This window comes from Periplaneta americana, chromosome 15 (genome assembly GCF_040183065.1).
Source record: "Periplaneta americana isolate PAMFEO1 chromosome 15, P.americana_PAMFEO1_priV1, whole genome shotgun sequence".
Taxonomy (NCBI): domain Eukaryota; kingdom Metazoa; phylum Arthropoda; class Insecta; order Blattodea; family Blattidae; genus Periplaneta; species Periplaneta americana.
In genome coordinates, this window is record NC_091131.1 from 100,116,030 (window position 1) to 100,138,978 (window position 22,949).

A 22,949-nucleotide genomic window follows, 5' to 3' on the forward strand; every position below is an offset into this window, starting at 1 on the left:
CATTGGTTCCAACTTCAGAAATATGTTTGTGACCATGGAAAGTTCATCCAGATGCAATTGAGTAAGCGTACCATCCAAGGTTACCAACAAGTTCCTTAAAATAAATAATTCAGTAGTTGGAGACAATTTAAAAACGCGGGAGAAACATTCTTTAAACTAGATGGAATGCTGTTGTTTAGTCAACTGTCCGAAGACAGATTTGAACCTAGTGACACCACAAAATGAAAGACCATTCATGAGGCAACTAAGTCAGGAGATAATGAAGTATGGCGGCCAGTTTCTTTAGTTTAGCGACCACTTTTAAAATCTAGGATGAAGGAAGGAAATTTTCTCCTTTAAGTAAAGGGGAAGTAAAATGAAATAATTTCATATTCTCTGCACAAATAAATATGAAAGAATGTGCATAGTAAGTTCAATGCATGCCGTCAATTTAAGAGAGTTGTCAACATCGGTGAAACCTCAATGACGAAACGGTAACATTACTCAGCGATTTATGCCGCGCTGAATATTATATTAACATCTTAACAAGGATAATTTGCATTGACCAATGCTTCCCGTTTCAACGTTCTCTTTGGTGTTCAACCTTAGTGCCTGCTTTCTCATTACATAGGGCCGAATTCGAATCAATTCCATTTATATAATGTATTCTTATCACCAAATTCCGAATTTATATTTCGTGAACACATTCACTGAATAAAACGTGGGAAGTAATTTTTTTTTTTTTGTACAAAGAGAATAAGTCCCAGATTCAGTGTGTTCTATGATTTTAATTGTAATAGGGCTACAAGTATAAAAAGAAGCCTATATCAGATTAGTCATTCCCATGTTATCAAATGGTAACATAAAATGAAAACGACCAGAGCCTCCACCGTCGAAAAGGTATTTTTGGTAACGACCGCTAGATGGAATTGCTCCATGCAATTTCATAAGGGTTAAAACGTGATTTCTTTTGCAGTCGCTAGAAGGCAGCACTTATGTCAATGGCTGTCGCTCTTTCAAGTTTCCTCAAACATGGCGGCACAATGGCCACTCTATAATCTCTTCCTAACATGTTATCTCAGACTATTTTAAAACTGAAGATAAATGAAATGAGGGGAAGATGGAAAGTGTAAAAAGGAATGATAGCGCGAAACGGGAATACCCCGAGGAAAAAACCCTCTGCAATGTCTGCTTTGTCCACCTGGCCGGAAATCGAAGAGTGGACGGAAGACCAACGCGCTAGTGTTGAGCCAGACGTGGCTAATTTAATCATTATGTCCTCCATTACAATCTGGACTTCATTTGTTGCATACAGTCCTATTAGATCCATTCTGTTTATTGTTATACAGTAATATCATTAATTTCATGGGGTTATTCTTTGTGGTATTTCAAACAAAAAAGTTTAATAAAATTTTGTTAGTTATTGCTTCCTTTTCGATATAAAAAATGTCTATGAAATATTTCATTGCGTGTTATGAGAAAGCCATTAATTTAATACCCAATATGCTCAGTCAACTTAAGAGAGCAGTGTATTATGATAATAAATGATTGAAAGACTTTTAGTTTTGTCCTTTAAAATATGGATAAATTTGATACGAAGAAATGTAATTTTTCATTCTGAAAATACATTTTAAAATGTTACATTTATTCGGATCAAATTTCTGCACATTTAAAGGACAAAACTAAACTTCTTTCAATAATTTGTCATAATACACTGCTCTCTTAATTGACTGATCATGTTGAAAATTAAATCAATGACCTTCCCAAAACAAGCTATGAAATGTTTCACATGAAACAATTTTTTTTTCTCGAAAAGGAAGCAAAAACAAACAAAATTGTATGAAACTTTTGCGTTTGAAATATCTCAAAGAATAACCCCTTGAAATTATGACATTACTTACCGTTCACCTGTACGTATACATGTGCATATCTACTATGCATTTATGTACAAAATGTGTGCATATGTATGTACAGTGTACACCTTTTGGCACGGAAAATGTTCGACCTCTTGTAGCGTGTCCTTCGGGTTAACGCAAGATTCACACGGGGAAATAATAATAATAATAATAATAATAATAATAATAATAATAATAATAATGTTATTAAGCATCGAGGTCCGAGGATGAAATCAAGTCGTAGCAGCGACGTATCTGTATATCACGAAACGCACACGAATTTTTCCCGAGCTATTCCGAAATGGGACTAATCTCTGAACACCGACCAATTTCCATGTCAAAGGGTGTACTATCACAGTATTAGCCTATGTATTAACAATTAACTTCAAGGTAGGCCTATCAACATTTTGAAAAGAGGTCTGTAGACATATAATAACACTTATTATTGACTGATAAACGTACCTACATTGGCTCACAGTGAAAATGGTACACCTGACACTCATAGGTAGAACTGCTGCTTATAACAAAATATTACCAACAACACAAACTTAATTTGTAATTTATTTGTTCAGGTCGCTTCCTTTTATCTGACAAATATAACAAAATAATAGTAAACACAAATGCGATGCAGATAATAAATAAACATGTACAATATTGAAGCTCACAGTGAAAATTATACAGTCCCACGACAATGCAAATTAACCAAATTATATGCATTTAGTACCTTGTTGGTAATCCCCGATTTGCTATTACATCTTTTGGACGGTTCGGCATTGATACCACTAGCTTTTGTGTGCATTGGGGTCTTATTTTTTCCCCATTCTTCTGCTAAAGCCTTCTTCAGATCTGCTTTGTTCGAAATGGGACGTTTTCGAATTTCTCTGTCCAGTTTGGCTCAGAGATTTTCAATCACATTTAGATCTGATGACTGAGGTGAAGTTTTAGCACTCTCGGGCAGTTATATAAGCACCATTCTCTTACCATATACGAACGAGTGCTTTGGGTCATTGTCATGGTAAAATATGATTTTGTCTTGAATATTTAATTTTGTAGCACTAGCTTTCAAGTTATCTTTAAGAATTTCTTCGTAATCCCATTTCTTCGTTATTCCTTTTATGAAATTAAGCTTTCCAATACCTGATGCTGCCATACACCCCCATACCATCATACTACCACCACTCCCTTTAACAGTTTGGCGAAGATTTCTCTCCAGCAACTATTCTCTGGGTTTCCTCCACACATAATGAGGTCCATCTGACCCGAACACATTGTATTTACTCTCATCGGCAAAAATTACTCTATTCCAGAAGTCAGCATCCTTCTCTAAACGATTTTCTGCGAACTCCAGTCTAATTTCTTTGTTTTTCGCACTAATATAGGACTTCTTTCTGGTCACCCTCTCATGTAAGTTGTGTTTCCTAAGTTCTCGTCTCACTGTTTCAGCACAAACTTTCTTATGAAGATGCTGTTCTATTTCTCCTTGGATTTAATCTGTTATCATTGGACTTTCGTCTGATGATTCATCTTTCATCCCTCGCTGTAAGTATTTTTTTGAACTCTTCTTTACTTTACTATGCAATCTGTTTTCTCCTACATACATTTCAATAATGTGCTGAACTGTTGAGTGACGTCCGCTGATTTCTGCTATTTGTCTGATGGATTTGCCCTTCTTGTTCTGATCAATTACTATCCTTCGTTCTTCTATTGTCGTATGACGGCCCATTGCAGAATAATGACTGGCTGTTGTTAGCTCTGATGGATTTTAACGGTGTACTTGTTTGTACCACAGATAGCAGTGATACGTGAGCAATAACATGCACAAACTGTAGGGTGTATCATTCTGACTGTGAAGGGGGTAGAAACAATAACATAATTCCTTATACTATACATTATTTCTTACATAATGTTGTATCATGTATAACAGACACAAGGAATGATCGTTAATGTCTACAAAACACAAATTTGCGTATTGCGTAATATATTCGTAATATGTTGGTATATTCTTAACATGCTTATGTGTACAGATGCCTCAAACTAGCAAGCTGTCACGTTCGCGCAGGCGCATAGAGCATTTCTCCCCTACCACTGTCCGCCTACTGCTGTGCACTGTGGATTATAACGGTACAGCTCAGTTCTAATAACAGTTGAGAAGGCTGCATAGGGAGGGTACATCTTGAATACATTGTCAAGAGGTCAACTTTTCAGATAATATGACTATACCTGGGTATCGGAGCCTAGGTGGGCCCCTTTATAACGTCTTTGGGTGGGCCCCCTCCGTTAGCTCTACTACTTACCCTATCCAGGCAGCTTCCTAGTTTGAGGCCTCTGTACTATTTTCACTGTGAGCCACTCTATGTGTCTAATACTGTTAGCCAGATGTAAAGGAAACCGAAACAAATTAAGATGAAGTTATTATACAACCCACTTTGTCTACTTATGAGCGAAAAGCAAGAAAACATGTGAGATTAGAACGAAATGTATTCAAAATACATCACTATCAATTCCACTTGTTAATCACTCCACGCAAATTGGCCTTGGTTCTAGATCTGAAAAAACGTCAGAAAAGATTAGTATAGAAAGGCTATTGATAGTCATAATAGCAACACGTGCTGTTTAACAAACGAACAGCTGAAGTAGGACGTTAGCAACAAGATCTGTAACTTCAAGGTTTGCCACGTCTGTGGTTCAAGTGTTACCGCGTATCATGCGTACCTATGTCATACTAGTGTTTAATCAGCATAAATTATATATTATTTATGTAACAGAAATATTTTAAGTAAATTTCAAAACTCACTATTAACTCGAAAACTTTAAGCAATGGAAACATTTCGAAAACAAAGTTGAAATCAGCGCGATGTTTTCTATGAGAATCCGCAGTCTTTCTGCATACAGGAGTCCACCAGGCGAAAGCGCTCCTTTGTTCAACTCGCCGAAACTCGGAAATCACTAAAGATTTTGAGTAGCAGCCACTTTTAAAAGTAATTTCCATTCTTTCTAAACGATTATCTCGCTTTGTCGCTTATCAACTTTTGAGGGTGTCAAAACTTATTTTGAATGGATCACTTCGAAGTTGGTATTTTGTTCTCACTTTCCAAAAAAAAATATTGATTGCGAATTTTTATCTATGCTTTTCTTAGACATTTATCTATGAATCCTAAAAATTACAGCGCGATTATCATAACTACGACGTGACCGTGTTTAACGGTGCGGTGAAGACTGCTCTCGTCTGACGCTGAGAACTGCAACGAAAGAACCAAAGGGCCCGGGTTCGAATCCCGGTAATAGCGGAGTCGCATTTGTGGTGGGCAAAGTCAAAGTTCCTGGGAGTTTTACTCGGGATTCTTCCGTTTCCTTCAGTTATCCCACAGTTACTTCCCATTTCAATACTCATATCATCATTAGTCATTATTTATTACAATAGCATTAACCAAAATGGTGCGGCGTGATGTAGTATTGTAACTGGCATACAAATGGTATCATTCTGAGAATGCTAGTAAACTTTCGCGGTGGGTGAAAGGGCACTATATTAGTGGACTTATCCAGAACCTTCAGCTTCCATAGATGAAGCAATAGATGGCACCACATAGCTTAGTCACAATATCTATAAAGAAAGCGACCGTTCGAACTTCAATATTCGTAAGCAAAGTAGTGATAAGGCACAATACGCCCATTCGAGGTTGTGGTGATAGGCTTTGCCCTTCTCTGTGCAAATAAAGAAAAGTAAATTAAATTGTTGCTCTGGTCTACAGTAATATTCCCCCTAAGATTCCGTCACTTTTGTCTTCCTTGTAGAAATTAAATATGGAATCCTGTAGATTCAAAACCCCCTAAAGACCATTTTGTTCGTAATTGAATTACATCCACATATTGCTTACAAAGAATACATTCTTATCATTTATATATTTTGAATTCAAGAAACACTAAATTTAAAGCAAAAGGTTTATTAAATATCACTGACAGGCTGAAAACTCCCTCTATTTGCCACCAGTTACTGTCAGAATCCTTCAATTTGTTAAAGTGGATATAGGGGTTTTTGAATCTATAGGATTCATATATTCTTTTACTATAAGATGAAAAGAGGAATTTCCGAAATGTTTGAATTTATATACGGCACTCTTCTCATCTTCCCGTACTTAACATACACCTAGAAAATATCTCAATTCAAATTATACACGAAAGGATGTAACGGGGCGGCCGGGTAGCTCAGTTGGTAGAGCAGCTGGCTACGGACTGGAAGGTCCGGGGTTCGATCCCAGGTGGTGACAGGATTTTTTCTCGTTGCCAAACTTTCAGAACGGCCCCAAGGTTCACTCAGCCTTCTATAAAATTGAGTACCGGGTCTTTCCCGGGGGTAAAAGGCGGTCAGAGCGTGGTGCCGACCACACCACCTCATTCTAGTGCCGAGGTCATGGAAAGCATGGGGCTCTACCTCCATGCCCCCCAAGTGCCTTCATGGCATGTTACGGGGATACCTTTACCTTTACCTTTACCTTTACCTTTTTTTTTAGGATGTAACTACTTTTTTTCTAGGTAAATATAACTTTTCAACCTACGCTACTAACTATAAATATATTAAGCAAATCTGCATAAATAGCACACTGCAGTATGATTTTATGGTCACGAACTACTACACATCGCTTGGAAAAGAGCCAGTTAAGTAGTTCCGAAACCTCGGTAACTTTACAAGTATACAAAAGTTTAACAAGTTGACCATTGTGCAAAAGTCTTACTTCTCATACAAAATACTGTTCTTCAGAGCCTATATACAGTTCATGACAAACCAACACTTGATAAATAAAGATAAATGCAACTGCCCACTGAACTGCAAAATGAGATTATTATTTTCTTAATAAAAGCTTGCGAAAAAATACGTAGGAATACTCTTTACAGTGTTTGAAGTGCAAAAGCCAAAAGTACACCACCAACTCAGCATTTTCAAGCGATAATTGTAGACATTTTATTCTGTACGACGCAAAGGCATACTTGCACCTGTCACGATAAGCCATTCAAGGCTTGGCATTAGCAAACAACCGCGTTACATAATGTTTAGCTTACTTTTTTCAGAAGGAATAAAAATATATAATAAAAAGTTATGCCTCTATGTAATGAGGCACGGTCTCACATCCACAGTTCCTAAAGAAGAGTTTTATTTTTATAAAATTTGGTAGACATACCCTGGTAATAAGTACCAGCGAGTCAATGTTGATATTTTGACGAACAGACTTCCGCGATTATGTAGGCAGTTCTTTACAATAATTATGTTTCTCTTGTCTTCACATATTCTCCATAATATATTTAAAACAGATGCACAAAGCAATGCGAAATTATCGTTTATCTTCCTAAGCGAGCAACTTCACAAATTTTACACTATTATTATTACTTTTTACTTTACTTTTACTTACAGGCTTTTAAGGAACCCGGAGGTCCAATGCCGCCTTCACATCAGCCCGCCATCGGTCCCTATCCTGAGCTAGATTAATCCATTCTCTATCATCATATCCCACCTCCCTCAAATCCATTTTAATATTATCTTCCCATCTACGTCTCGGCCTTCCTAAAGGTCTTTTTCCCTCCGGCCTCCCAACTAACACTCTAGATGCATTTCTGGATTCGCCCATACGTGTTACATGCCCTGCCCATCTCAAACGTCTGGATTTAATGTTCCTAATTATCTCAGGTGAAGAATACAATGCGTGCAGTTCTGTGTTGTGCAACTTTCTCCATTCTCCTGTAACGTCATCCCTCTTAGCCCCAAATATTTTCCTAAGCACGTTATTCTCAAACACCCTTAATCTATGTTCCTCTCTCAAAGTGACAGTCCAAGTTTCACAACCATAAAGAACAACCGGTAATATAACTGTTTTATAAATTCTAACTTTCAGATTTTTTGACATCAGACTGGATGATAAAAGCTTCTCAACCGAATAATAGCAGGCATTTCCCACATTTTTTTTCTGTGTTTAATTTCCTCCCGAGTATCGTTTATATTTGTTACTGTTGCTCCAAGATATCTGAACTTCTCCACCTCTTCAAAAACACTATTATTATTATTATTATTATTATTATTATTCAGCACGCTCCGATAGGAAATATCATTCTGGGGTTGAATGTGGATTGGGCTTACTAAGGGATTTGCCGGGATGAAATTGTCTGGATATCCTAGAATATATGACTCTTTTAGTGATAAAAGTGTTAATAATATAATTAGGATTATGAATTCTACTACGTCTTTAATTGTGAAATAAGGGTGGAATGGAATTTTATCAATAATTCTATTTAATCCTGTAGAATTATTACCTATATTGAGGTTCTTGTGAACAAAGTCAAACCATTATTATTATTCAGCACGCTCCATATAACGTTTATGGTATAAAAGGTTATCAAATAATTATTACCTGTAATTTGAGGTTTTTGTAAGCAAAGTCAAACCAGCAGAAATAGCCTAAGCTGCGACGTTCATATTAACTGAACATATAATCAAGATGTTATTATCTGAAGCAAGAATAATGTAACTGTTAATTTTGGTCACTCTCGATTAAAAACACTCCATAATCTGTAACTATAAAAAAATTGCTTCATGATAAGCAAAGCATTGATACTCGTGCTTAGAGGCAATGAACTGCTGTTTACAATGAAAAAGGATTCTCTGATAGTTCGAGTGCACTCAAAGTCTATTTAAGATTTCCAGCTTTATGATAATGTGACATAATTCCAGGAAATCTTGATTATATTATAAGAGTTCAAGAACCACAGCTATCGTCTGTGGTGGGAAGTAGTCTATGACATGAATAAGCAGATTTTATATAATATTTTTACCTCTGATTGAGGTTATGATTGATATGTACAGTACATCTATTTTATCAGGCAATACATCTCACTTGACAATATGTTTCAGAGGAAGAACAATGATTTGTACGCTTCTGAAGTCTGATCACTGTAATATGTAGCTAATGTATGCCAGGGTAGGGGAAAGGAACTGGCCACTCTACTCCGTTATCTCCTGGTTTAGTTGCATCATAAGCGGTGCCTTATTAGTATCACTTGTGGGGTTCAGACCTGTCTTCGGACAGTTGACTAAACAACAACTACACAAGAAAAAAGATATGTTGATTAGTCAAATGTTCGAAGACAGGTCTGGACATACCCTACACCATAACACTTTATTATCTCATTATATTGTTTTGTTGTTTAGTCAACTGTACGAAGACAGGTCCAAATCTCACAAGTGATACCAAGAAGGCACCACTTACGAGGCAGCTAGGCCAGGAGATAGTAGGGTAGGGTGGCCAGTTCCTTTCACCTCTCCACTGCATACAGTACATCGCCGACTAGCTACATATTACACTAGTCAAACTTCAGATGCATACAAACAATTGTTCTTCCTCTAACACATATCGTCAAGTGAGGTGTACTATCTGATAATAGATGTAAATATCAGCCAGAACCTCAGTCAGAGGGTGCTCATTATATTAAATGCATAAATACTACAATAATGCAAATGAGGAGATTTCGAAATATTAATAGAAACACAGATTTTAATTATTACCGAAATCAATAAAGGGTTTTGTGCTACAGCTACATCATATTAGTACAGTCTAGTATATACAGTCACGAAGCTCAATACGTAGTAAATATGGATCCGTAGATAGTTGCTGACCACTAGGATCGCTAATATCGCCTCATTACAGACAAAGAGAAATAGTACCGGCATAGTCTTTTGTTCCTAGCACCCTCACAACTCAAGCTTCGTGACTGTATATACTAGAATGTGATATTAGATTGATGCAAAAGTTCGTAGCGTTTTTGTTTTTGTTTTTTTTTTTTCCGCTGTGACAAAACTTTATATTTGAGATTAACAGAAGACAAATTAATCAGTAATATTTTCTCCTAGATTATCTACGACTCTATGCCAACGCTCGGGTAGTTTTTCGATTCTGTGTCTGAAGAAATTTGATTGTTTTGAATTAAAGAAGTCGTCAAGTTTGTAAAGCATCTTCATAATTAAAGGTGTTGCCTTGAAGATTGTTGGATAGAGAACGGCAAAGATGGAAATCTGAGGGCGTAAGATTGGAGAACATGGGGGATGTGAAATCACCTCACAAGCAGACTCTTGGATAGTTGCTTTCGTCATATTACCGTAGTGCTAGCGTACATTATCGTGTTGCAGCAGCACTTGATGCAGTCTTCCCGGACATTTTTCTTCCTTTTTTCTTTTCAAAGCGTCTGAGTTGTTGGCAATAAATATCAACAGCTATTACATTCTGGGAAGCAATTTGTGGTATATGACGCTTCTTCTTTATTCCACCAGACGCATATAATTTTCTGTAGATGGACACTAACTTCTGTACAGGATGTTGTGTGTTGAAACGACAGAACCATTTTCTTGCAATGCTTTCTCCGATGGCATTCTTACCGTACACGGTGCAAATGTTTCGACCCGCCTCCGCTGCCTTTGCTCCTCTATTAAACGCAAACAGAAATATATAGAGACTGGACCGCTCGAATGTACCCAATTTCAATTGTATGTGACTGGTGAACGGTTGAAGATAGAACCTTACGGTAACGTTTATATGAAAGGAAAACTCAACAAGTTTCGAATCCTGTCGGTAGATGGTGAGCAGACACGGTTTCTTTTCGTAGATTGTATAGATTGTCAAAATGGCGACACCGCAGATGAAAGCGCAAACTGTGTTGTGATATGCGGAGTTTAAATCAATTGTTAGAGTTCAAACGGAGTATCGGCGAGTGTTTAACCACGATGCTTGAGACGGTTCCTCGTATAGGATAAGGAGATTTTCATTAGATTAGTATTTCGTGTTAATATTCTCATATGGATAGTAAGAAGCATGGACGTGTAAGTTAGTTTCAAAATCTGAGACGGAAGTAACAGGTGGACAGGAAGACCGAAAGGAAGCTAGGCGGACAGGAAACATGTGTCCAGGCGTGGAGTTGACTGATGAGGGAATGTATGGACTTTGCCTGCGGGTGGTCAGTAAGATGACGCCAAGCCAGGTTCCAATAGAGATGATCTGGTATATGTCAGAGAATTGTCAGGACGCCGGAAGTAGGGGGATGTTCTAGTTAACGAACAATTTTTGAAGAACGCGTCTTAAGTGACGTAAGTGTAATCATGGCCAATCAGGATTCTTAATAGAGACACGTGATATATAGATAGGAGGGCGAAATTCTATGTTTGGTGGTTGAAAGTAGGGGATAGATTTGGCAGATAGACAGAAGGCAGATAGACAGTGTTCGGAGAAGTTGCACTCCACACATTCTCGGCAAACCTAACTCGGAAGTATAACAATTTACGGACTTAGAATTTTTTTAGTGGGTGTAGTAAGAAGTCGTGTGTTGCATTATTATTATAAGTCTGAATTCTTTCCTCTCATCACGTTATCAACTGTCCGTTATATTACTGGTGTTTTATAGTACAAAATATATAATTACGTGAACTCAGAAATTAGTATACCAACTTGTGGGAAGTGAGAGCGAGATATTACACACTTGGACGCGCATTTCTGCTAATCTGAAACGAACACTTAATAATAATAAACGTTTTCATAGTTCTTACCAACAACTTCTGGTGTGCGCCTACATCATTTCAACCTACGAGCACGTCTCCCAAACCCCATGTCCCGACCGTTTTGCAGCTGACCTGGGAACCTCATCCTCTACCGAAGTAATCTCGAGGAGGCTGGCGCCCAAATTAATCAGTGTACGTAATTAATTATTGACATCGACGTGCATCCTCGAGATACTTTCCATATTTCGGAGCTGGCAGCCGAGGGCGACGACGACGGTTACATATTTTGGCGTCCCAACGTCGGGCTCGAGATGGCAACAATGACCACGGCGGGGATCGACGCGAGAGCCGACAGCCGACGCAGGGTTAATGCGGCTGATGGCAACAGTGACCGCCGCGGGGATCGACGCGAGGGCCGACAGCCGACGCAGTGTTAGTAGAGCAGCTTGCAGTATCATGCAGTGTCAACGACCGACAGCCACAACACCATGCAGACCCCAAACAGCTGAGAACAATGATGGACGGTGGGGGAGACGATCAACCAGGCGTAACCTAGAAGACGTCGATACGTAAGCATAAAGGGTTTCATTTCAATTGTTGTGTCCATATATATGTACATGTGTGTGATTCATTTTGGTAGGGTTTATTTTGTTTTTGAGTTTAAGGGGAATTGTTGAAGATATATTATATATTACATGTTGCTAAGGAGCCAGACTAGAAGTAAAAAAAAAATGGAGACTACAGCAGGGACGAGTACTAGCCAAGATAAAGAAAGTTCGCGAGGTTCGGACAATGCCATGTCGAATAATGTGTTAGAGCGGATATTGGAGCAGATGAATCAGATGAGGAACGAAATGATAGAAACTAGTAATAATTTGAAGAGTGAGATGGCTGAGAATAGTAGCAGGCTAGAGAGCCATAGTAGCAGGCTAGAGAGCCAGTTCGGTAATTTGAAGAGTGAGATCGGTAATTTGAAGAGTGAGATGGCTGAGAATAGTAGCAGGCTAGAGAGCCAGTTCGTTAATTTGAGAAATGAAGTAGCCGAGAATTATAGGAAATTGGAATCTATGCTGGTCTGGAATTGTAGTGAATTGAATAATAAGATAGCCGAGAATAGTAATGAAGTGGAAAGTAAATTAATTGAGAATACTAATGGATTGAATAATGAGGTAGCCGAGAGTAGTAATGAAGTGGGAAGTAAATTAATTGTGGATATTAGTGAATTGAATAATAAGGTAGCCGAGAATAGTAATGAAGTGGAAAGAAAATTAATTGTGGATATTAGTGAATTGAATAATAAGGTAGCCGAGAATAGTAATGAAGTGGAAAGTAAATTAATTGAGAATACTAATGGATTGAATAATAAGGTAGCCGAGAATAGTAATAAAGTGGAAATTAAATTAATTGAGGATATTAATGAATTGAATAATAAGGTAGCCGAGAATAGTAATGAAGTGAGAAGTAAATTAGCTGTGGATATTGATGAATTGGGAGATAATCTAGACGAAAATTGTAATGTATTGGATAATAAATTAGAAGAGAATATTGATGAATTGAATAATATGGTAGCCGAGAATAGTAATGAAGTGGAAACTGAATTAGCTGTGAATATTAATGAGTTGAAAGAGAAACTAGTTGAAAATAGTACTGAACAGAAAGATAAGTTAGCTAAGAATATCAATGAATTGAGTAATAAACTAGCTGAGAATTGTAATGAAGTGGAAATTAAATTAGCTGTGAATATTAATGAGTTGAAAGAGAAACTAGTTGAAAATAGTACTGAACAGAAAGATAAGTTAGCTAAGAATATCAATGAATTGAGTAATAAACTAGCTGAGAATTGTAATGAAGTGGAAATTAAATTAGCTGTGAATATTAATGAGTTGAAAGAGAAACTAGTTGAAAATAGTACTGAACAGAAAGATAAGTTAGCTAAGAATATCAATGAATTGAGTAATAAACTAGCTGAGAATAGTACTGAACTGAAAGATAAGTTAGCTGAGAATATTAATGGAGTGAATAATAAGAAAGCAGGAAATAGTAATGAAGTGGAGAGTAAATTAGCTGAGGATATTAATGAGAATATTGGGGAATTGAATATTAAGGTAGCCGGAAATAATAATGAGGTGGAAAGTAAAATAAATATGGATATTAATGGATTGGACGATAATCTCGATGAGAATAGTAATGAATCGGAGTATAGGTTAACCGAGAATAGTATCAGTCTAGAGAGCCAGGTGTTAGAAAGTTATGGAGCATTCAAGGAGCAAGTAAATAGAGTAATCGAAAAGTTTGATGAGTTTGGGAGCGAGAAAGAGAATGCGGAAACCATCACAAACATGGGGCGGAGGGCAGAAGAAGCCTTCCCACCCCACAGAGGGTACAAAAGCAATGACCATAATGACGGTTGGAGTAGGGATCGGCCACACAGTGCTGGCGGTCATGGTTTACAACCCTACAATAATGACCGATTTTCTAACAATCGTAGGAAGCGGTACTGTAACGATCAAAGGAGTGAATATAGGAAGGGCTATTGGAGGCCTCATTTTTCTGCAGGAGGAGAAAAAGTTAAGTGGAAGCATGCTGGTAGATTTAATGTGAGGAGTAGCATGTCTCCACGTGTAAACTGTCAATTTAGGAATGGCACAATGACATATGAGGAAGGCCGCAGACGATCCCATTCGGAGAATGACGATCCGATTCATGATAGACATCCAGGCGACGTACCAGGTTAATGAACGAGAATTTGTGTAAAGTTGAAAATAATATGATTTTAATTATAAGAAAAATAAGAATGTGTTTGTTTTGTGCATGTAGTATTTGAGCGGTATAAGCAACTAGAACCAAGAACTAATGTCAGTGCTGAAAATTTTAACCTTGTGAAAATTTTGTTACTTTTGTTTTCTTTTTGCCACCTTCAGAATTAGTTGTTTTTGTGTGTTTTCTTATAAGATCATGCGATAAGTAGTATTCCCTGTGGCAGTAATTTAAAGATGATATTAATAAGAATTAATAATGATTAATAATAATGATAGAATATTTTTTAATTAACTTCATTTATGTTCATTCATTTGTAGAGGTTGAATGATTCGATTTGAATATGTATCCATTTTTTAGAATCAATATTAAGTGCCAGACCCTCATTTTTAGTTCGAGACATAAAGTTGTCCTCTATATTGAGGGGACGTTATTCGAGATGTGTATTCAAGGTTGCAGCTCATGTATGAGATATGATAAATAGAGGCAGTTAGTATTTCAGAAGTATTGTGTATCGTTTAGTATAATTTTGATTCTGGTTAATAATTTATTTCGGTTTTATGGACGTAAATGTGTTTTCAAGGTTTCAGATAATGTATGAAGTATGATATAAAGGGTTAATTGGTATTTTAAAATGTATTGTGTATTGTTTAGTGTATTTTTTTTTGTGGTTCATAATTCTTATTTCTATGTTATAAGTATAAGTATGTATCAAGGAACCGATCATGAATGTGAGTGAGAGAGCGCCATTGTATTCGGATGTGTCCTGAATGTTACGATTGGATGCTGTATATATGTCAGGTAGAAGTCAGTTAAACTGGCGTGTGAGATGTAAGCAGGCGTGAGGTGTGTATATAGATTCATACATGTGAATAGTTGTAAATATGTAATAATTGTAAGTGTAAATTTGTACATTGTTTATAAGCATAGCAAAAGGTGTATCCAAGTGTGACTAATTAGGGGACACCGGAGACTAGTAGCGAAGGTATTATTTTGGGGCGTCTCATAACAACAAATATTCCCTTGGGAATATTCTTTGTTATGAGAGGGCATTTGAGACGGTTCCTCGTATAGGATAAGGAGATTTTCATTAGATTAGTATTTCGTGTTAATATTCTCATATGGATAGTAAGAAGCATGGACGTGTAAGTTAGTTTCAAAATCTGAGACGGAAGTAGCAGGTGGACAGGAAGACCGAAAGGAAGCTAGGCGGACAGGAAACATGTGTCCAGGCGTGGAGTTGACTGATGAGGGAATGTATGGACTTTGCCTGCGGGTGGTCAGTAAGATGACGCCAAGCCAGGTTCCAATAGAGATGATCTGGTATATGTCAGAGAATTGTCAGGACGCCGGAAGTAGGGGGATGTTCTAGTTAACGAACAATTTTTGAAGAACGCGTCTTAAGTGACGTAAGTGTAATCATGGCCAATCAGGATTCTTAATAGAGACACGTGATATATAGATAGGAGGGCGAAATTCTATGTTTGGTGGTTGAAAGTAGGGGATAGATTTGGCAGATAGACAGAAGGCAGATAGACAGTGTTCGGAGAAGTTGCACTCCACACATTCTCGGCAAACCTAACTCGGAAGTATAACAATTTACGGACTTAGAATTTTTTTAGTGGGTGTAGTAAGAAGTCGTGTGTTGCATTATTATTATAAGTCTGAATTCTTTCCTCTCATCACGTTATCAACTGTCCGTTATATTACTGGTGTTTTATAGTACAAAATATATAATTACGTGAACTCAGAAATTAGTATACCAACTTGTGGGAAGTGAGAGCGAGATATTACACACTTGGACGCGCATTTCTGCTAATCTGAAACGAACACTTAATAATAATAAACGTTTTCATAGTTCTTACCAACAACTTCTGGTGTGCGCCTACATCATTTCAACCTACGAGCACGTCTCCCAAACCCCATGTCCCGACCGTTTTGCAGCTGACCTGGGAACCTCATCCTCTACCGAAGTAATCTCGAGGAGGCTGGCGCCCAAATTAATCAGTGTACGTAATTAATTATTGACATCGACGTGCATCCTCGAGATACTTTCCATATTTCGGAGCTGGCAGCCGAGGGCGACGACGACCGTTACATGCTCCAACTGCTAAAAGCATTAAGAAGTGACACGATACATTTTTAGCTACAGGATCGGTGTTGAAGAAGCATGGTGGTGGTCGTACAACATCAAACGAAATGGTTGAAAATGTTCAAGCCGCGTATGAGCGAAGCCCGCGGAGGTCATTAAGAAGAGCTTCGCGGGAACCTCAAGTACTAAAATCTACATTGCAACGAACTGTCTGCAAACGTCTCAAACTGTACGCATACGAAGTGCAGTTAATGCAACGTCTGGAGCCGGATGATAAACCCAAACGAGTGGAATTCGCCAATACAATGCTAGACCGTCTCGGCGCTGATCCTGATTTTATGTTCAAGATTTTCTCCTAGGACGAAGCCACGTTCCATGTATCAGGTTGGCCCCCAAGATCTCCGGATTTAACACCGCTCGATTTCTTTCTCTGGGGCTACGTCAAAGATAAAGTGTACGTCACCCCAGTCAGAGACCTTCGTGATCTTCGGGAGCACATCATAAAGGCTATTGAAAGCATTCCAGAAGACATGCTCCAACGTGCTTGGCAAGAAATCGTTCATCGCCTCGATATCTTCACAGTGACAGCTGGAGCTCACGTAGATATGGTGAAGTGCATATCGAAACTTGAGTTTTCCTTTCATATAAACGTTGCTGTAGGTTTCTATCTTCAACCGTTTACCAGTCACATACAATTGAAATTATGTACATTCGAGCAGTCCACTCTGTATAATGAAGTGTTCGTATTTTTCCACTTGATAATCCATCTTCTTTAGCCCATAAATAGCACAAACTTTCTTCAAATCCGCAAAATTCAAGACTCATTTGCAAGCACAACACTCCAACAAATGACAAATAACAAAAAATAAATAATTTACTAACAACGCAGTGTTGTGATGAAGAACAAAACCCTACGAACTAATGCATGAACCTATATAGCATTCCACGTTAAGGAAAAAAAGCATTGGTTTTATGGGCCTTGCCTTGTACATTGTAGAAGCTATATGGTAGATAGAAGTTTCTATGACAACTGGTCATTTGATGGAATAGCCTCATATGCTCAAAGCTTTTTCTTAACGTGGAATTCGCTTTAATATGTTATCTTTTTTTTTAAGTGACTCTTTCGGTCTTCATGTGAATTTTGTCTAATCGCTTCAATAGTCTGTTACGTTTAATATGAAAGGGTAATTCAGAAATGCAATTTCATAAATAATTATGGGCGCGAGAGCTTACAGAGAACAAAGGCCGACCAGCCGACTGCTGGCCTCACATCCACACGACTCAGCTGAGGTGAACGATCATCCAAAAACACGGGCGTATTTTCGGTTAGCACGATCTCCTCAGTCGTTACAGCTGGCTTGTAGAACCGGACTTCGTCAACTCCTGCAGCTCCCCAAATTCATCACGATTCTGAGTGAGCACCGGTCCGATACACTAGCTAGCCCAAATTTCATGAGAACATTTCTTCCCCCATGAGGACATGAATTAGTGCTTATTCCGCAACGCGAGTCCAGATACGGTGCGTAAATTAAGACAATCTGCTGTAATATACTTTCCTAGGTCAGTAGTAGCTGGGGAAGCTTACACGATCAAAATAAAAATGGAGGAACCGAAGCGTAATACAGAAAATTTCACATGAGAGAGCAAAAAGAAATTGCATTAAAATGACTGCTAATATACCTAATGATTTTACGCGGTGTGCCGTCGCTTTTAGACCCCAAGCGGCGAGCAACGATCCCTCATTGCTGCGCAGAAGGTTCAACAAAAGATACGTTTAGCAATTTATATTAAGTTAGTATTATGAACCCGCTCTGGTAATGCATATAATGATGTAAAATCAGAAGGGTGATGGCTTCAAACCTTTCCATCAAAGCCAATAATTCTGCCAATCTTAATACAAGAGTGACACGATAGTGGAAAGCAGATAATCGAATCCAATCATGGTATTCTCCGATGTCTTTTACTGGCCATTTTACAACTCTTTATCAACTGCTATAGTTACCTAGTGTCTAGGTGAAAAGGTGATAATGGGAGGTATTAATAAAACTATTTGATAGTGAGTTTCATCGGGCAGTTGAGCGAGTGATCTTAAAGTGTCGAGAGAGTGATTAGTCCGCATTTCATAGTCTATTAATAAATAATTTCTCCTGGACATAACTCACTCTTGACCCTGACATTTTATCGCCTAGACATCAGCTCTGTAAGTTCTCATTGTTAAGTCTAGAACTTTCAAAGGGACGTCTTCGCCACATTCAGTTTGTAAATGTACTTTTGTTTCGATCATAGAAGAGGAAAGAGTGCAGTTTCAAACTTAATTATTTGTTAATATTTTGAAACAATACCGCATTTTATTCAATAAATCAGATGCCAGAAGTGTGAAAGAAGAAGTCTCTTTCTATCACTGAAGACTTGACGAATGCAAATAAATTTGCAACAAAGTCTTCACTGAAGCACAAATCTAAAAAAAAAAAGAAAAAAAAACAAAAAAACAATCGTCTGAAGAATTTCTAATTGCACAACTGGCTATCACTGAACAACATAAAATTCTTAGTAGGCTAGTCTACTGTATTCGTAATGTTTACTGTGTTTCTCACTGTAAATAAAAAGCAATAAAATTACAAGAAATGGATAAACAATAATTTATTACGAAGTTAGGAAGTAACATGATACAACAAAGAAATAATGTCTAATTACAATTTTAAAATATTAAATAAACGAGGGAGGTGGTTTGATTCATAACAATTTAGTTTTAATGCAGTGTACGTGTAACTTCAGCTACGATCATAGGAGTGAAATTTATTTGCAAAATACAGTGTTGCCACAATGTGCAATTAATTCTACGGATGAAATTTTGTCCCTCACATTTAACCTCTATTTTCATCCAGGATTCACACTGTACATCGAATTTTTGGACACTGTGTATACAACACTGATTCATTACGTATTTTAGGTTCCTTTTTAAGTGCTGCAATCGATGTTTGCCGATCAGTTACTTCACCCAAAGTCAAGAGCGCCTAGACGTTACCCAATCTTCATAACAATGTACACGATTGAAAACATTGAATGCATGTGGTACAAATGAAAACGAATGTCCATATCTGGTATAGAGAATAAAGGCCAATTCACACGGGGATAGTTTACAGGAGTCAAGTGCTTGAAGCAACTCGACTTTCCTTCGACTTTCCCCGTATGAAATGGTCGAGACAGTCAAGTTGTGACTTGGCGGTCAAGCAGAATTTGAGTTGACGACTCGTCAATTTTTGTGTCCACTTTCCCGTCACGTGATCAACTTGACTCCACCACTTTTCTCGTGTGAATGCTAACTTGTAGCAAGTAGCAACCTGCAAGCAGATATTGTGGATAGTGTGTAACTGTTTAAATTAATAGCCAATTAATTTAGGTATCGCATTTAAGATGAATTTAACTTTCAAACCCCACATTTTGAAAATTACTAATTCTGCTTACAAATCACTTGGATTTGTAATTCTGCAGTGCTTGGGAAAAGTGACATAAGTCAGTTTTCACGAACTTTTTTGATAATTTATTGACAACTCACACTGGTTTATGTCGATTTGATTTTTTTCTGTATGAATTATTGTAATGGGAGAAATACTTATGTCTCTTTTTCCAAGCGAGCAGATGTTCCGTAAGTTGTCAATAAATTATCAAAAAAGGTTTGTGGAAACTGACTTATGTCACTTCTCCCAAGCACTGTGGAATTCTAAATTATTCAAGCAACCACCTGTTTTTAGGTTAGGCCATCTCTGGTTAGAAGCAAATGAAATGTATATACTACAATAATTTTGAATCCTCGTTGCAAAAACAACGTTCATTCTATCGAGTTGATACAGAATAAATTCCTTTGGTTCCTATATTGTAAGATATTCAAAATACCTTGTCCATTCCAGATCCCAAGTACTTAGATTATTGAGATGAATTTTTGGTTTCCATACGTTCAATGACAAGAAAGAAAGTTAATAATTATTTGTTCATGTATATTTATGTGAAAAAGGTGCTTTGATGGGCATCTAGCCTATGTACTTTTCCATAGCCTAACTCATAATATAATAAATAAATTAAAAAAATATACGGTATGTAAGTTATACACCTTATTGTAACAGTTTTAGAATTGCATGAGATGTACGAACTTCAGTAGAATATAGCCTATACTCATATAGCACGAGAAATACTTCAATAATAATAATAAAAACTGAAATTAAACAAGACGGAATTGTTTCAGAAACTTGTTACGAAACTTATATTTTAAAAGGTGTCCATAACGTTAATGTAGAAGTGGTTCGCAAAAAAAAAAAAAAAAAACTTAAAAACAATGTACTTCCAAGCATGCAACATTCAGCGAGCGTTTTTTACGTGTGGAACATGGTTTCAAGTTTAGTGTCTCCGTGTGATCACAAATATGGTCTCAAGTTTAGATTCTTCAAGCACTTGACTCCTGTAAACTATCCCCATGTGAATCAGGTATAAGACAGAAGAAATGTGATGTCGGAACTGGAGGAATGCAGCACAAAACAGGGACGGATGACGAAAAATTATGCGAAGTGGAAAGTCCATTAACGATTGTAGCGTAAAAGAAGGAAGAGTAAATCTGATTCACATCAACTTCGACCACCAGAAATTTCCTAGGATTTATTCTTTGAAGGTCTAAATGAGTCAAGTTTGTAGCTCGTATTTATTAACACTGTTATCAATGCTGCCATCTAACATAATAGAAGAGTGGAGGTGGTATTTCAGAAGCGAAAAAGCTTCCTGACAGAAACCATCCAGTCCGTTGTCACTAGCTTGCCAGCTGTGCCTGCAGCAATAATAAGTAATTCGTGTTGGTCATTCTCTTTGGTCATTTAAACAATAGACCCACAACGTCAAAGCCTCGAGGACAAGAGCACGGACTGAGAGGTGAACAGAGTTCAATAACCACACGAGTGTTCACTATTAATTCGGTCAAGGTTGTTCAGAACAGAACGCATGAATTCTAATGTTATAAACCTTAACAGTAGAGACAAGCAGACGGGATGTCACCGACACCAGTGCCCCCGACTGAGAGTTTCATAATCCTGACATACGTTGAGGACGACACAAATCAAAGGATGCAGTTCTCGAGAGTAATATTATTGTATTTCTATTCCATCACCTTTAATAATTTTTACGAAAATTGTGATTACACAACAAGAATAAACCCAGTTCCATTGTGTAATTCATTTTCACATAATTTAAGTGTTTGTAATATTATACGGCATATTTTTTTTATTGATATTAATATTTATTTGACAGCCAACTTTACAATTCATAGTTATGGTAGACCACCACAATACGGCATATTTAAATGTTCTGGTTTCACTTTTCAACAACAATTATTTCATCATGTACATTTGGGTCTAAAGTCTTTGAATACAGAACTTTATACCTTCAGTTTATCGAACAGTACTTCATGAATGTCTGACGCAATATCGAAAGGCAATTCTCTTTGCAATCACGACATGAACGCAATATTTGAATGTGATAGTGTCCATGTATAATTTTATATCAGATTAGGTCAAAGACATGCTACACCTACCACTGTTCCCAATAGTTTCAAGGTGTGGCAAAATTCTTACTCGAAATCAGAAAACATAATTTCATTATCTCAAACCTCGTGGCAAAGAGATATTTAGGAAAATAAAACAAAGGCTTGCATCCTCCCTCCTCGACAGGGTGTGCCGCTTGTGTATTGTCATAACATATTTGACATGATGAATGATCACAATAACAAAGAATACTGCAATTCAGTCCTCACAGAAACGGGAACAACACTTAAAGAATCTGTAGACTTGGAGTGATGAAGTAAGAAAAAAGAATGCGAATTTCCTTTCTTCACGGATATGACGTAAGCATTTCCATGGCAATCGAAGTCGAATGACATCAGTGTAATTTCCATTCCACAAAATCATTTCATTTTTCTATTAATGTTGGTCAAATACAGGACAGTGCCAGGATTTTTAATCTGGGGGGGCCAGAGGTGGCGCAAGACATAAGTTTGGGGAGGCAGGTTTATGTTAAAATGTCATTGTGGAATGTTAATGTTGTAATAAGGCAATTATTCTTATTTGGAAAATTTCCATGCATTTATATACGTATTTAATAATTTTTATATAGACGGATTACAATTTACCATATTTATTAATTTTATGTCAGCAATCAAAAATTATAACTTGCTTGCCTCACTAGGATGCATCTATTGTGGAGAATATCAAATTTATCTAAGACGGTGTCCTTGTGTATATGAATGAACGGTAATTTAATATACCAGAACTAAATTCAAATAGCTGTTTTAAGTTACTTGTAATAACAATATAGTCATACAAAGTAAAGATAATTCAAAATAAATTAATAATTTATATTTTCCAATAGACTGATGTGGAATCTACAATAATTTTGATGACAGTTTAACAAATGATACACAAACTTTTCATGCTTGCCATTTTTCATCTCAACAGTCTTCATTATTTTAATCACTTTGCTCTCTTCCTCCTACTGCCATATTTTATTTTTTTGCTTTGGTGTGTATTTCTTCAAGCCAAGCCACCTCCTCTTCAGTGAGGTATTTTAAGAGACTCTGAATATCATTTTTCTTGGCAGTATTAAGTTGTACAATGGAAATTGATGGTAAACTTATATCTAATGGAATGGTTGAACATCTTTTTGT

The 22,949-nt window shown here is 37.1% G+C and overlaps 1 protein-coding gene across 3 annotated transcripts in view; it reads right to left on the bottom strand.

Moving 5' to 3' along the window:
* ATPCL (ATP-citrate synthase) overlaps positions 1-22,949 on the bottom strand; it is a 161,551-nt gene that overhangs the window by 132,989 nt on the left and 5,613 nt on the right. The window lies entirely within an intron of this gene.